Below are 16,251 nucleotides of genomic sequence, written 5' to 3' on the forward strand. Positions count from 1 at the left end.
ATGGTGATATAATTATGATATGTTTTGTACAAAGTATGCATTGTGAGGTATCATTTTAAAAGTTTTAATTGGTTGAACATTAATATCCTGTTAAGTTGTATGTGCTATCATTGTATATGAAGTTACAAAGTTTTGCTATGTATGTGCCACTGAAACATGTTGTGAAGTTGGGAACACCCACAAGCAGTCTTTAAGGTACAACAATAAAAAAGCCAAACAACGTTGATGGCCCACTGAGGAGAACACGAACACTTACAAGGATTATCCCAGGAACTGTGAACAATGGAAACCTCTCAGAGATAGCATGCAGCAATGGAGACTGTTTGACTAATGTCATAGCAAAAGATCTTTCCAGAAAGCTGGAAGAAGATGTAAAAGGGCAAAGTGACATCATCACGGGGTCTCACTCTCCCTATAATACAATACCTGTAAACACCTGAGGATCAAAGACTGAACTGGGGAAGAAGGTCCCAGATGAGAGAGAAGAATTCCTGCCTGTGTGTGTAAAAGCAGTAACCTACTTGTACTAGGTAACAGGGTGAGACACAGCTTGATTCAAATCCTATCTAGTTTATAAAGCTTAGATTGTGTTTTGTTTTATTTCTTAGGTAATCTGCTTTGATCTTTATGCACACTACTTATAATCACTTAAAATCTAACTTTCTGTAGTTAATAAATCTGTTTTGTATTTTTTACCTAAAACAGTGTGTTTTGCTAAAAGTGCTTGGGGAATCTGCTCAGGGACAAAAACTGGTGCATTGTCCTCTCCACTTTGAGGGAGTGGTGGACTGAGTAACAAACCTATACTGGCCAGACTTTTGACTAGGGCAAGACAGTACAGTTCTGGGGTCCTAAGTTGTGGAGCTGTAGGGTTGAGCTCATTGGAATCTCTCTATTGTTAGTTCATGAGTGGTTGAGGAGAAGCCTTCATGTAACTGCAGTTGAGTGTCTCTCTACCTGTGTAAAGGTTTGTGTGAGTGCATGACCAGGAGTGGTCTGCAGCTTGTCACAACCTCACAGCATGAGCGGGGACCCAGATTGGTATGCCAGGGGTACTCCAGTTCCTGGCTGCACCCCCGGGGAAGTCCGTCACATATACTTCTATGGTTTTCTTTGGTTGTTGCTAGGCCTACTTTTGGGTATTATGACTGAATTTTTTTGTCCATTTTTGCCATGTGAGTTTTATCAAGGGATGACTGAGCTGCATAACAACTATTAGGGTTACAAGCACTTTGGGGGACATGATTAGAATTCAAAAAGATGTTGACAAATTTTAAAATTGGTCTGAATACAACAGGATGAAATTCAGTAAAGACAATTGAAAAGTATTTCACTTAGGAAGGAAAAATCAAATGCACAACTACCAATGGGAAATAACTGGCTAGGTGGTAGTACTGCTGAAAAGGATCTGGGAGCTATAGTGGATTACAAATTGAATATATATCATTCTGGGGTATATTAACAGTAGTATTGTATATAAGACACGGGAAATAATTACCCCACTCTACTCAGCGCTGGTGAGGTCTCAGCTGGAGTAGTGTGTCCAATTCTGAGTTGCATAATTTAAGAAAGATGTGGACAAATTGGAGAGCTCAGAGGAGAGCAACAAAAATGATAAAAGATTTAGAACACCTGATATGACGCTATATAAAAGAAACAAAGAGTCCTGTGGCACCTTATAGACTATTCACCCACGAAAGTTTATGCTCCAATACATCTGTTAGTCTACAAGGTGCCATAGAACTCTTTGCTGCTTTTACAGATCCAGACTAACATGGCTACCCCTCTGATATATAAAAGAAAGTTGACCATGTTTACACGTATCACCACTGATGCACAATTGTGATAAATCTTGTACAAAGTATGTTGTGTAAGGTATCAATATCCTGTTTATATGCTTGTATCATCATTGTATATGAAGTTATGAAACTTTGCTATGTGTTTTTTATCTCAAACCTGATTATTTCTGGGTAACACCCCCAAACAGATCAACACATACCATTAATGAAGGCTCCATTTGGATTCAGCAAAAGTTAATTAATCAAAGCAGTTTGATCATCCCTGATTTAGACTAGCAAACAGAGTGACCTATCTGGCAAAGATTCAAGCATGACAGTGTCTTTATTTATGTGAGTAGCCCCAGTGATTTAAATAGGACTACTCAGCTCAGTAAAATTACTCTCATTCTTAAGTCTTTGTGGGACCCGGTCTGACACCTTATAAGTTTAAAAGAAATGTGAGAGGCAACTACTACTTCCCCAGAAAGGTTTTGTCAGCTATAGCTTTGAACTTTCAAAGGTGTCCTCCATAATTCCTATCAGCAATAACCCAGATTTCTTATTTCTTATGCACCGGGCTGAAATGGTAATCCCCACCTCAGCATCTAAATATTTTTGAAGGCCAATTTTTCCATCAGATAATGGCAGAGTTATCCTTGAAACTGTTCCCATTATACCTCCCCTCCACCACCCATTTGCTGTCTGCCATCACCATTCTGCACTATTGTTTGACTCTGAATTTTTTTAGCAATTCTTAGAAACTTAGAAGAAATGGTGAGTGGAAGAGTTATAAAATTCAGAAACAAAATCTATGAGAACTGTGCTATGAAAAAACCAAGATGCAGGAGTTGTTAATTAACTGCAGAGATATGGCACTAGTGATTCAAAGTACAATTTAAATAATCAGCACAATACATTTACTTGACACGTCTGAGAATTAAGTGCCACCACCTTTTCACTAAAGCACTAAAAGATATAAAGTTATTGGGAAAAACACGTTCATTAAATTCTACCATACCGTGAGATACAGATTTTAACCAAAGTATTTAGAATAAAATATTCATGTTTCAGACTACAAGGGCAGTAAATTCTGACAGTATGTGATCTTGGAGAGTACAGTATCTGTGCTCAAGGTCCCAGAGAAGTTATGCTAATTGTTTTTTTGCCTTTGGTTTGAGTGGTTTTTTTTTTAAAGATGTTAAAAAAGCTTTAATTTGATTAAATAAAACATAATTAAGATACTTTAGTCTATAAAGGTAAAATCACTTTTGTGTCGCTGTTTCATGGGTTTGTGAGACTTTTCCATTTATAGGTTGGACTGCAAAACGCACAGAGAAGGAAGTCCCAGTGCTTCTCCAGCTATTTGTTCCATACATAAGAAAAAAGATGTAGTACACCTCTACCCCAATATAACGCTGTTCTCGGGAGCCAAAAAATCTTACCACGTTATAGGTGAAACCGCATTATATCGAACTTGCTTTTATCTGCCGGAGCATGCAGCCCCGCTCCTCCCAGAGCGCTGCTTTACCGTGTTATATCTGAATTTGTGTTATATTGGGTTGTGTTATATTGGGGTAGAGGTGTATCTGATTCACAGACACATAGAATTTCCCAATTGCTTTATAATAAATATAATCTTCCCCTTATCAGACTTATTTTTAGATAATCTACTCTTCATTTACCTGTATGCATACTCTTCAAGCTCCCAGGGGTAAACTTGTGTGCCTTTTATAACATTTTGAAGGAAGAGAAGTTTATTAAAATTCTCAGCTACTAGGTCAGCCCTTTACTTTCTCCTTTGGGGCCTGACCCAAAACCAATCTCAGGTCAATGGAAGTCTTTCCATTGACTGTACTTGACTTTGGATCAGGGCCTACAAAGGATGGGAGCTCTATGAAGGCAGATTACTAAACTGTTGTAGGGAAGGATCACCTTCCACTGTTCTGAATTGCCCATCTGTGACTGAATAAGGAACTATGTTGTTAAATCCAAAAGGTACCATGCCAAGCCATTTCTAGCTAAAGGGACATGTAACGATAAGCTTCTCTCTGTGTGACCTCTTTTCTCATTTTTGTTCCCAGTTACAGCAACCACCTCGAAGATTGGCTCAAAGCTTTACATATTATTTTAAAATGGCTTTCTGCAAAATGACTGAAAATTATTTTCTTACATTTATGCACTTTTGGTGACTGGAAGGTGGAGACCAATATTCAAAAAGAGTTATGCAAGTGTAGCCGAGAGCAGAATTTGGCTCCATGAATCCAACTGTTTGGCATCATCTTCACTGCAGATCTAGTAATAAACAATGTGTTTGTGACCTTCTCTCCTGGTTCTTGTGAACTTCAATTGTGCTTGCAGGTGCTCAGCAACTTTGAAAATTGGGCCAGAAAGGCATGGTCCAGGAGTGTGCACCCAGAGTACCACCAGAATCTGTGAATCACAAGAGTGTTGAAGTCAGTAGGAGATATTCAGTACTACTTATGATCATGACCAAGGGGCCCAACTCCAGGAGGTGCAGACTATCTCCTAAGAAAGAAAGGTGTTCTGAACATACCATACCTTTATATTCATCCTCACATAGAATATCAGGGTTGGAAAAGAGCTCAGGAGGTCATCTAGTCTAAACCCCTGCTCAAAGCAGTACCAATCCCAAGACAGATTTTTACCCCCAGGTCCCTAATTGGCCCCCTCAAGAATTGAACTCATAACCCTGGATTTAGCAGGCCAATGCTCAAACCACCGAGCTATACCTCCCTCCCTCTTTGCTTCTCTACTGCCTACTAAAATTAAACTGGAAAACGATATGCCTAAGCTATTTCAAAGACAGAGAACCAAGTCAAACTCATCCAATCCAAACTGGCAGATTTTTCCATTTCACTCATTTTTACCCCATTAATCCTAAATAAACATTACAAACAATTTTTTTTTGTACTTCAAAAGTCTTTTTTTTCTTGAAAAAAATAATGTTTGGGAAAAAAACATAATTTGTTATGCCCACAGACTTGTCTTGTACTGTAAATAAAGTTTCATGATAAGGAAACTAATTAGACAGAAATATTTTTTTTTAAAACTCACATTTTTGTAAAATAAAATACTTGCTCAAATCCTCAAGTTAAAAGTCAACTTGTAATATACTATATATGAGCTGAGAGCAGAAATAGAATTCCTGGACAGATTTATGCACAAGATAAAAAATGTTACCTGTCAGAAACAGCCATAAAAAATTAAATACCTGTCTAACGTGAGACTTCAAGTATTGCAAATGCAACATTCATTATCATAAATACACTAGCATGATCTAATTATGTATTCTGTACTAAATTTGTCAGGTAACACAATTTAAAAATGGCACAACTAAATCAAATATGTTCTACTTACCTATTGAGTGATTGTGAAATTGCACATAAAAAGCCTCCTTTATAGTCAAGTTTGAGGTACTACAACTTTGCTGTGGACTTTATTGAATTCTGGAATCATTCTGTGCTAGGTGTGGAGGTGAAATGCAAATATGGGATCACATTTTCAGGATTCACCATCAGTGTACCATTCTATTTGAGACCTTTCCAACAGCAGAGTGTCTTCATATCTAAACACAAATTAGTGTGTCATTATATGAATATGCTAACTTCTTGTTGTTCATGTTCATCTCACACATATTGGCAAAGTGCTCTCATTTTCCAAGTGCATTTGCCTTTTCCTAAATTGTACATAAAAAGATTAAAGTCTTCAGAATTCACAGTGTGGCTGAAATGGAAAACCAAGGCAAGACTTTACAAAACAGATCTGTTTGGTTTTTTTAACCCCAAAATATAATAGAACAAGAATGACAAACCATATGGCTCAGATTTACAACTTTATGCCAATAAATAAATTAGCCTGCCCAGCTAGCCTCTAATCCAAAATTTAGAAAAGTAAATGCACAAACAAAGAGCAGCATTATAATCTGGTTAAGGGACTACACTTTAAAATTAACTTCAGAAACCTAAAACTGTGCAAAACTCATACATTTCTCTTTGCAACATGCTGGATTTGGATCTCTCAAATAGCCACCTGGGAAGCTCACTTTGAATTTCAATTTCATGGTAACTCCATTACTCCAAATTAATCTCAGTGGAAACCCAGTGAAACTGACCTGGTTCATAATGAAACATCATGTTTTGCCATCCCCTCTCTTGTCTAGCAAATAACTCATCTCCTGTCAAATGTACCCCAACACAATCATCAGTTATTTTCAGGGAGACCCCAGTGACAGACACAGTATCAGAGCATAGGCAAAGGGCTCAGTCTTCCGGACAAAACTTTCCTTGAAGTCATTAGGAATTTTGTCTGGTCTGGGACCTAAGTAAGGATTCTAGGGAAACAACCTAAACTAAGTCTCGTTTTTTGCTTTCCCGTCTTATGACAGAGCACTAAATGTTAAAGAAAGGATCAGACAAAATTTTGTAACATTAGCTGTTTCTCATCTTCTTGGGTCAAGTGCACAGCTTGTGCCTTATAATCCTTCACCTTGTTTCATTTGTACTGAAGCTATTCCACCAATGTTATCCTCTGCAAAGGGCTTGCCCTGACAGAGAGTGACTGCTGACATATCACGTTTGTTCATCCTGTGTAATATGAATAGGTTTTCCAGGAACCAGTTATATGATTTTTTTCTGTGTGGTAGCCACACTTACCTATACTTTTCACTTCTTCCTCCTTGTGCTGGTTTGCAAGTGGGTTTCTCCTCCTCCTCCTCATCTTGCCCTAATCGTCCCAGTTTCTTCAGATGTTAGTCTGAAAATTATTCTCACAATGCCTCTTATCACAGCCTGTGACATCTGGCCAGGAGTTCTCAATGGGACTTGTAAAAAGATGCTAACATGTGAAGAAAATAGTCTAATTATGAATTATTATGATGATGATCATGACTACTCCTGGACACTCTGAACAATGATCAGAGCCCCATTGTGCTAGATGAACATAAGTCTACTCAAGACAATCCCTGTTTCAGAGCTCACAATTTATTCAAGACATGAGATAACAGGTGAATAAAAAGATTCAACATGACTGCAAATTCTTTACAACTTTTAGTCTGATATGAGTAAAGTAAGGGCCACATCCACAGAGACATCTGCATTCTTTGACTTTACTTTCATTGAATTCTCTTAACACGAAAATGCAAATGTATCTTTCCTAGTGTGGAAAATAGGGTACTGAGAGAGCATATTACATAAATAAAACAACCATATAATTATATAATGCCCGATTTATAACAAAAGAGTATAGGTGAGAAGATAATAGAGGCAGGTTAGGGAAAAAAAAACCTGCACTAAAATTCAATTTTCACCCCAACTTCCAAACAAATAGGTCAAATGAACAAACATGACAGACATGCAGAGATCAGGCCATCCCAGATGCCATATACACACAATACATCTCCAGAAATGGCTACCACAGAAAATCTGATTAATAGTTATAAAGGGATTTTTCTCATATTTTGTAATATCCCAGGAAAGCAGCAGTCTATAAATCACTGCATGACATAGTTTCGCTTTCCTAGTTCATCAGTATAATTATTTCGGCTGCCACTGCTGCTCTCAAGAGTCATTTCTTTTTCAATTTATAAAAATTATGGAAGGATTTGGTGTACCCAAGAACCAGTAATACCCAAATTGGTTCTATGGGCTCTCTCCAACCATCTAGGGGCACTGTCCCATGAAGGGACTTTGGCTGCAATTTAAGCATGTGGGTAGCCCACTGAATCAAGTATTGTATAATATAATGCACGGCTTTACAGTGATACTCGATATACCTGAGTGTTAATTTGGCCAACCCAGTTTGCATCATACTGTAAATTTGCTAGTGAGCTGACTATTATGCATGTGCCATGAAACAAATTAAATGTAAATGCTAACAATTATTCAGGTACAAACCAAACCAAACTACATTGTATCTCAACTTGTATGACCAACCCAAACTCATGCCATTGCCCTGTGGTGAGAAGGCAACTAGGGTTGCTCTCTCACTCCCATTCCAGCTAAAAGAGCTGCATCCTCATAAAGAGCCCTAAAAAACACAATATCCAGCAAGGGAAGGATTTGTCTGGCCCAGGCATGGTGGAAGTCAGCCGAAAGACTGGCTTTGAGGACCCCCTCACAAGCCCAGTCAAAGGAGGCATGCCAGAAGCAGGTTCAGAGTTGGAGGAGAATGGTTGGTTTCAGAGCAAAGCCCTGTGGAGCTTCTGGGCCATACTGCAGCTCGGAGGCTGCCATTACTTACAGGCCTGCTGGGGCTTTTCTAATCCTCAGAGCAACCCAAGATCAGCCGAGTACTTCAGAACCTCCCCCACCACTACCACCACCAGCAGCTTGGGCTTTGAGTTCAGTAAGAGCTGCAGCACAGTCTCACCCCAACGTTTTTCCAGTATGTATACTAGAGTGTTCACAGTATGGAACTGGCTTGTGCTGTGCTGAAATTATTGTAGGGCACAAAAATCTGACTTGAAAAATAATTTAGAGTGGGTTAATCAAGCAATGACTCCCTCAGTCACCAATGTCACAGACCTTCAAAGGTGGAATACACAGACATCAGCAACACAGTAGAATTCAGTCTGCTGCCTATTGTACTTCATTCTCTTGGGCACTAGTTTAAGTCTAGTAATGCATGTAAACCATTATATTTTCCAGCCACTGACTAGTTGCCTATCGTATGTTTGTAGACAATAAAAAGGCACAATGTTCAACACTGGAGTATCCCTTGGCAGTGACACAATTTATCATTACATATATTCAAGAGAAACAATACTTATTTCCCTAAACGTTCTAGCAGAGAGAAAGGCTGATCTTTTACACAATGTAGTATTTTAAAAAAGTATAAATATGTAACAGCTGCAATGGTTCACTGAACTATGATATTAGCACACACAGTTTTATGGCTCTTGAGAATTGCAGTTCAGCATTCAGTACTACCAGCTGAATAGTCACATTCAAAACCATTGTCAAAAGCAATATGTCTTGATTCCCCAGATTAAGAGTGTCTCCTTGATTGCCCTCTGTTGTGGGACAAAAAAGTCCAGGGGACAAAGTATTTTGACAAACCTTATGCTAGTGAATATGCAGAGCAGCCACTGAATAATACAGGACTTGGCAAAGGGAAAGCCTTTTGAAACAACATAATTACCATTTCCAAGTAGAGCCATTGTTTTATTTCCAAGACTGAAACTAGAGATCAAACACATTAAGAATGAACCTGAACATTTTGGATTCTCTTTTATGTTAGCTGCATGCTTCTTGATTTTCGCCATGACTAGAAGCAGCAATACGTAAATACTAATAGGAATGATGTTCTTGTGGCATTTTCAACCTATCCAAAATCCCAGAAGTACTGAAAAACTCTCAAGAAAGCACAAGCTCATGAGATTTTGGGGAATAATCCTGTACATTGTTAAATACCTCCTCAAACAAGTGCCCTCACCTGTCATGGAAGTCAATGATGCTCAGTACTTTGCATAATCAAGCCCTTGAAATAAGCTGAGTTAAGCATTTCAACCTGAAGCTCAGAACATACAGGGTAGACTTCTTCACTCACTTATACCCTATTGAAACCAACAAGAATTGCACGAGAAATTAAGTCATGCATTTTTGGAACTTGAGGTTTGTCCAACAATGCCTGCAACATCTGTGAAACAAAAAGGGGGAATAATTTAGATAAATGAGAAAAAGAAAAATCACACCACTAATTTGCCCCAGATACATGTGACAGAGAGAGAGAGAACAAAGTTAGAAAATAAGCTTTGTAAATACTTCATTCAAATGAGCATCAGACACAAGTTAGACTAGTCCATGAAGATAATTACCTTCCTAGAAAAGCAATTAAATCAAAGGCTTTTGTCCATTTTTAAGCACATGGTAGTATTTGAAAGACATGATTACAGAATTAGTTCCAATGTTACAATAATTTCTATTTTTGTACAGTACTTACTAATCAATATTAAGTCCTCTGTAATAATTGAGAAGTGAGCACTAGCATTGGAAAACCCAGACTCCAACCATGTGCACCCAAGCATTATATTTCACTAGAAAATGATTAGATTTTTTTTTACCTATTCATAATGAATTGGGTCTTTTGAAATTAGTGTTATCTTTCAACACTGTTAGTCTGCTTTATTGGAAAGAAGGTTCTATCTTTTCATTATAACTTTTGGCTGCTCATCTCAACTGATTATTCATTTTACTTGAATCCTTCTTCAAGAGGTGTCAAGGACTCTTTTTGTCATAGAAACCATAATTTGCATTTAAAAGATGGAAATAAAATCTTCAACTAATTATAATCAGTGACTATGTCTGTATGCAGACGTCTTTGTATATTCACAAAAGAGGGACCAGCAGTCACCATTCTATTTTATTTCTCGGTGTTTTCACCAAAATTGTGTTTTAATATTACTCTTCTCCTATGCATCACATTCTGATTCACACAGGCCATTTCTGCCTATATTTTTGTTTTATACTTTTTGAACATTCTCTGAATTCCAGTGTTGAATAATTTTGATCCTTTTATTTTAAGTTTAATTGGCTTACCTTTTTCCTGTTTGTCTGTCTTTGGCTTTTATGTTTTTTATTTTATGTGAGCAAAGTACAAGATCAAAGGAAATGCAGACCTCTTCTTTTACAGTTCAATACTAAATATAGTTTTCAGACTCTGGGAACAGATCTACTTAGTGTATAGGTATGTAAAGAGCATGTATATACGTATGTATGTAAATATACCTGTGGAAATATGTGCCGCTTAATACGAAATAAGAAAGAACATTAGTAACACATTACTGTGGTTTTGTTTATTTATAAATAATGGTATAGCTCTAAAAATTTGAGGCCAAATCCTACTGGTGTTGCTCATTGATTTCAAAGCATTTTGCCTGACTCAGAACTGAAGGGTCCAATCCGGCATACTCACAGCACTCAAAACTTTCCTCTAACTCAGTGAGATCTAACAAGGACTGAAGGATTTTTGTCCATTGAAAGGAAATAGTGGATAGGTAATAAGACAAATAAGAAGGTGCAAGGAGGGTGGTTGTGTCTGAGGGACACTAATAAATATTGATTGTCTTAATATTTCTAGTAGATAGGGAAAATAAAAAGTCTTTAGAAAAAAATGTACATTTGACTGACCCTGGAAGCACTGACTCATATTCACCCTGACTGCATCTCAACCTGCAGGTGAAAGATTCTTGAGTCCCTGAAGGTCCCAGACTCCACACAAGTGCAAGGGTGCACACTAGTGGATTCCAATGCAGGACTGGGCCCACGGGTAGCTCCACTGACTTCAGAGGGCTAGACTGTAATTGTACAAGCTGAGTGAGGGGCAGGGTGCATCTGCACTGCACAGGAATAGATCAGAGAATAAATTGTGAGTTAATTCACACTTTTTAGTGAGGCAGTTTATCCCCATCTGTGCACCTGGCCAGCTACTCTGAAATGCAAGAGGAGGTAGGATTATAGAACAGCATCAAAAATTTACTGAGGAAAAAAGGGCAAAAAGGCTTGAGAAGTCCTATCAGCCAAGTGGAGGAAAGCTTCAATAAATACATCCAAGTATTAAAAAGAAAGATAAGGACAAAGATAAAAGTTTTGAGTTAAAACAGGGATAGGCAACCTATGGCACGGGTGCCGAAGGCGGCACGCAAGCTGATTTTCAGTGGCACTCACACTGCCTGGGTCCTGGCCACTGGTCCGGGGGGCTCTGCATTTTATTTAATTTTAAATGAAGCTTCTTAAACATTTTAACAACCTTATTTACTTTACATACAACAATAGTTTAGTTATATATTATAGACTTATAGAAAGAGACCTTCTAAGAACGTTACAATGTATTACGGGCACGCGGAACCTTAAATTAGAGTGAATGAATGAAGACTCGGCACACCACTTCTGAAAGGTTGCCGATCCTTGGGTTAAAATAAGAAATGTCTTAAACCTTGAACAAAACCCAAGTTCAAACACTAAGCAAGTTAAGTGTTTCCAACCCCCTCCCCACACACAGAATGAAATATCCATTATAGGAACAATCCCACAAGCCCCACCTCCCCTTCCAGAGTCTGATCCAAAGCCCATCAAAGTCAGTGGAAAGACTCCCAGTGGGTTTTGGATCAGGACCTTCATGCAGAGTTTTCATCAAATCAGTGGGAGTTCCCTGGGCAGAGGAGATTGCAGGATCAGGATATTGCTAACAGATGTTAAAAATATTAAAATAACACCATTGCATCTCTGATCATTTTAGTTGCTGACTTTTGTTACACAAATAGGTCCTGATACTACCAATGACTGTGTGAGGTGACCCCTGCACTCATGTAAAGCCCTACTGAAAGCCCTTCTATCACACACGCCTACCCTGAAATCCATAGAGTTGCCCTGGTTCTACAGCCCAGTGGCCGAAGTCTATGTAGTCGCCCTGATACACAAAACAGTAGGGTCCCATAACCTACATCAAGGGGGTTAGCCCTTCTATGCAGAGCAGTGAGGCCTAGATGCCCAAGTCTACAGAGTTGCCCTCCAAGCAGGACAGTGTGGCCTAGCAGCCAGTTGGAGTTTCTGGGGGCCACCACTTGTGGGGGAGAGGGTCGCAGCCTGGTAGGGGGACCCAGGCCCTCCCTTCTCCACTGGGCCCCACCCCAGAGCCCTGTCAGTGGTGAGTGTGTCCGCCACTGGGTCAGCAGGGAACCGCCCACAACACATTGAACCTCCTCAAGACAATGGCTAGTTCCCCACTGGGCTACTTCCTACTTCCTTCTCTTGGTGGCAGTCTGTGTGTCTTCGGGGTCTCCAATGCAACTCCCTGTCGCTCAGACTTCCCTGTGACATCCACAGGTAGCTGGACATCTGCTTGTGTCCCAGTGCCTCTGGCTTCTGGGGTTCCTGGGCTGGACCCAGTAAGGAGCGTCTTTCTTCTCCAGTGGGCAGCCCAGACTGAGCTGGGCTGCTTCCTCTTATACTGATGCTACATCTGGAGCATGCCCAGTAGGGACATGGGATTGTGGCTTCCTCTGACCACAGTGAGGAGTTAACCCTTCTCTGTCCAGTGCGGGGTGAGTCCACCCCATCTCTCACACTCGCGCACACACACATGCACATACATGCACACACACACACGTACGTTATATATAAACTGCAGCTAATAGAGCTTTCCCCAGATGCAGTGGCATGCCTGTGCACAACAAAGTTGTAGGATCTTTGGCAGCCTTTCAAATATTTCAGTGAATGGGAATATGGTGTCTAAATCCTCTAGGAGGCTTTGAAAATCTCAATCAAATTTACCACTAATGGAAAACACTAGCTGCAGAAAGGACTAACAAAATCATGTTTATCAAAATTAAACCAGTTTTCCTCTAGCTCAAAAATGGCTGCAGTCCTCAAAAAAGAATATGGAGGGGAAACATATAGGAGGTTGAAAATCGACATATGGAATGTCAACTGAATTTTTAATTGAAATCATTCCATTATTACCACTTCATAAATGGGGTTTACAGTGGAAGTACTCGCAAACTATTAATTAGAATGGTGATATTAGAATTCTTGATTCCTAATATTTAAAATTTTTCTCACGATGATTATGACAGCAATAGCAACAACATGCAATAACTATAATAAATCTTGTTAGTGCATTATAATGATGATGATTATTGCTATAGGTCATAAATTAAGACAGAAAAATATTGTACAAGATGTTCTCTGAACATAAATAGAGATGAAGAATGTTTTCCCAGCACAATGGACAAGGCAACAGCTGCTTCCTTGGTGCAAAATAGAGGGATGATCATATAAAGATGCAAATGAATATTCTTTCACTAACCACAGTGAAGGTTGGATATTGCTGGTATGAATTTTAATTTTTCTTAATATGGGAAGACAACACTCTCAGGCTACTGCAAGCCAGAGGAAGTTTTTTCTTTTCACACAGAAAAAAGTTCTAAAGCTTATGAAACGGCAAAGGAACACTTTTGTTATTATTTAAATGTTTTAAAATATACTTTTGCAATATAATTACAAAAGTATGTGTATGTGTGCATGTGTATAAATGATACACATTGTATCACATATACACACTCACGCTCTCTATATACACAAACCCACTCCTGCATGTGAAGGTGAAATCCTCAAGAGAAGTTGCAGAATCATGTAATAATTTTTTCATGCACCTTTCACTGCCTTACTGCCTACTTATTCCATGTTCCCCTGAGTCTTATTCTAATATTCCACTCAACTAAGCAGATTCAAACAGCCATCATTTATTCTAAAGCAACATCTTGAAGTAATATTCCTTCCTTTTCCCCCCTAATGTGGAATTTCACCATTCTTACCCCTTCCAGAGGCTCCAGTTGGGTAAGTTTCAGTACTGAGCCAGTGCAAGATTTAAAGTCCAATATCCTTTGGACTTCTAAAATAACTAGAACTACTGACTTCATGCCCTTGGGATAGGAGATTCCCCCTTCTCAATGAGATCCAGGTCTCATTCATAGCCCTGACAGACCCAAAATTACCAAGTTTAAATCATGACGATTTATATATAGAAAGCCATTCTATCAATCCATCAATTCATGCCTTCCAGGCTTCCTTATTTCAAATCGTTTGTAAGAATTAATCCAGACAACCTGAAAATGAAAAGGTACAAAATGCAGCAGCTTGCTTGTTTGGCCACACAAATCACACATTACCTGAGTGTTCTGTTGTTTGCTCTGGCTGTGCATTCAATGGACAGTGCAGTTCAAGGTCTCTGTCCTGAAATTCAAAGCCCTCCATGGGACTGGCCCTAGCTATTTGAGAAGTTGTCTCTCCCTCTACAATGACAGTGTCCCATGCCAGCTATGTTCCTTCCTGTATGGAACAATGAATAGCTGACGAGTTTCAGGGAGATTAATTCTAGGTGAGCAACGTGACCCATATCCTCTTAAATATTTCTGGATATTTCTATAGTTGTTATCTAGTCAGTTCCAATTGGATGCAAGCATTCATTCCTGTAACCCACTCTGATGCAGAAGTTGCCAATTTTTTTACCTGAAAATATTCTGTAATGAAACATAATTAGAGTTTACTGGGATATGCCCCAATACACATGCATAACGCCCACTATTCTCAGTTACTATCACTAGGAGTTACATTCACACATGGAAGGGATGCTAACCGCCCACGGAGAAGTACATTATTCTATAGTAATGTTACTCCTTTTTATAGCATTCCAAGTAACAATTTAGGCTTTGGAGAGACTACAATATTTTATAATTCACGCACTGTATTTTTTTCTACTCTATCAATCTAGGTTAATTCAAGTTGATGAGGACAAAACCGAATCTGAAATAGAACAAAATTATAATATCACCACAACTCTAAAAGGAAAATGGCAGGAAGCCATCATTTGAAAACATCTAAAGAAATACAGCGATAAGGTTTAAACTTCAATTGAGAAACAGCATCTGATTTTGCTTTCAAATGGAAACCCACAGAAGACACAAAACACAAGAGTCTAAAAGTATGCTAATCAGTCAGAGAATCTGTGGATGCTTCCTATGTATAGATTTTTTTCATATGCAATTTCAATGAGGTCTTAAGAAAAAGAAGAATGGTTTAGTCTTTATTTTTTATTAGGAAATAATGAATAATTCAATTTTAAAGGAAGGAAGAGTAGGAACAATTGATTCAATCATTCCTTTTCACTATGCCCTATTTATACTGGAGTCTCTTCTCATAGTTGTTTTCAGAAGAGGTAACTTTCCTTTTCTTTAAGGAATTAGTATTTTATATTTATATAAGTTCCTTTTCTTCCAGATGTCAGGAGCCTGGCTGCAAGCATGCTGGTGAAAGGGCTGGAGCCTGGGTTGGAAGGGACTTGAAACTGTGGTCCAAGTTCAGTCAAAAGCGTCAAGGCCAGAAGCAGCAGTCTGTACCAATGTTATGTCATAGGATCAGGTTGGAGTTGAGGTCAAAGAGCGGCACTGGGTGGGAGCCGAGTGAGTCAGTTGAATTAGGGTTAGTGGAACAGAGGCCAGGCAAGAAGTCAGGAGCAGGAAGGGGACCAAGAACTGTCATTGGGGTCAGAAATCAGGAGCAAGGAAAGGTATCAGGACTACACCACAAGATCTGTTTGCAGCAGCAAGCGAGGGATACACCTCGTTGCACAGACAGCCTCCAGGTATTTTCTCTGGGACTTAAATAGTGAGTGTGGGCCTATCAAGGAATGCAGTAGGGTCCACAATTCAGGATCTCTGTAGGCAGGACACCCAGTGGTTCTTGAACCCGTAGGGCTCATAGGCTTCTGTTCCCTGCTTCACCAGAGCTGTCGTACAGTGGTGTGGAAGGCCCACAGATCCCCACACCAGGATCTCAAAGCATTTTACAAACATTAATTGGATGGAAAACATTGAGTTGGATGGAAAAATCCTATAGAATTTACTAAGAATAACCCAACAGCATTCTATAGAAACTGAACAGAGTTCTACTGAAAATCC

The 16,251-nt window shown here is 39.0% G+C and overlaps 1 long non-coding RNA gene across 1 annotated transcript; it reads right to left on the reverse strand.

Annotated features, from left to right (window-relative positions):
* Positions 1-3,981: 3,981 nt before the first annotated feature.
* Positions 3,982-9,365, reverse strand: LOC123375291. Its single transcript, XR_006581384.1, has 4 exons — positions 9,231-9,365; positions 6,452-6,632; positions 5,157-5,364; positions 3,982-4,208 (listed from the first exon to the last, which is right to left on the reverse strand). It is a non-coding gene; the product is annotated as an uncharacterized LOC123375291 (long non-coding RNA).
* Between the last annotated feature and the right edge of the window lie 6,886 nt (positions 9,366-16,251).

The sequence above is a fragment of the Mauremys mutica genome, chromosome 8 (assembly GCF_020497125.1).
Source record: "Mauremys mutica isolate MM-2020 ecotype Southern chromosome 8, ASM2049712v1, whole genome shotgun sequence".
In the NCBI taxonomy this organism is placed as follows: Eukaryota; Metazoa; Chordata; order Testudines; family Geoemydidae; genus Mauremys; species Mauremys mutica.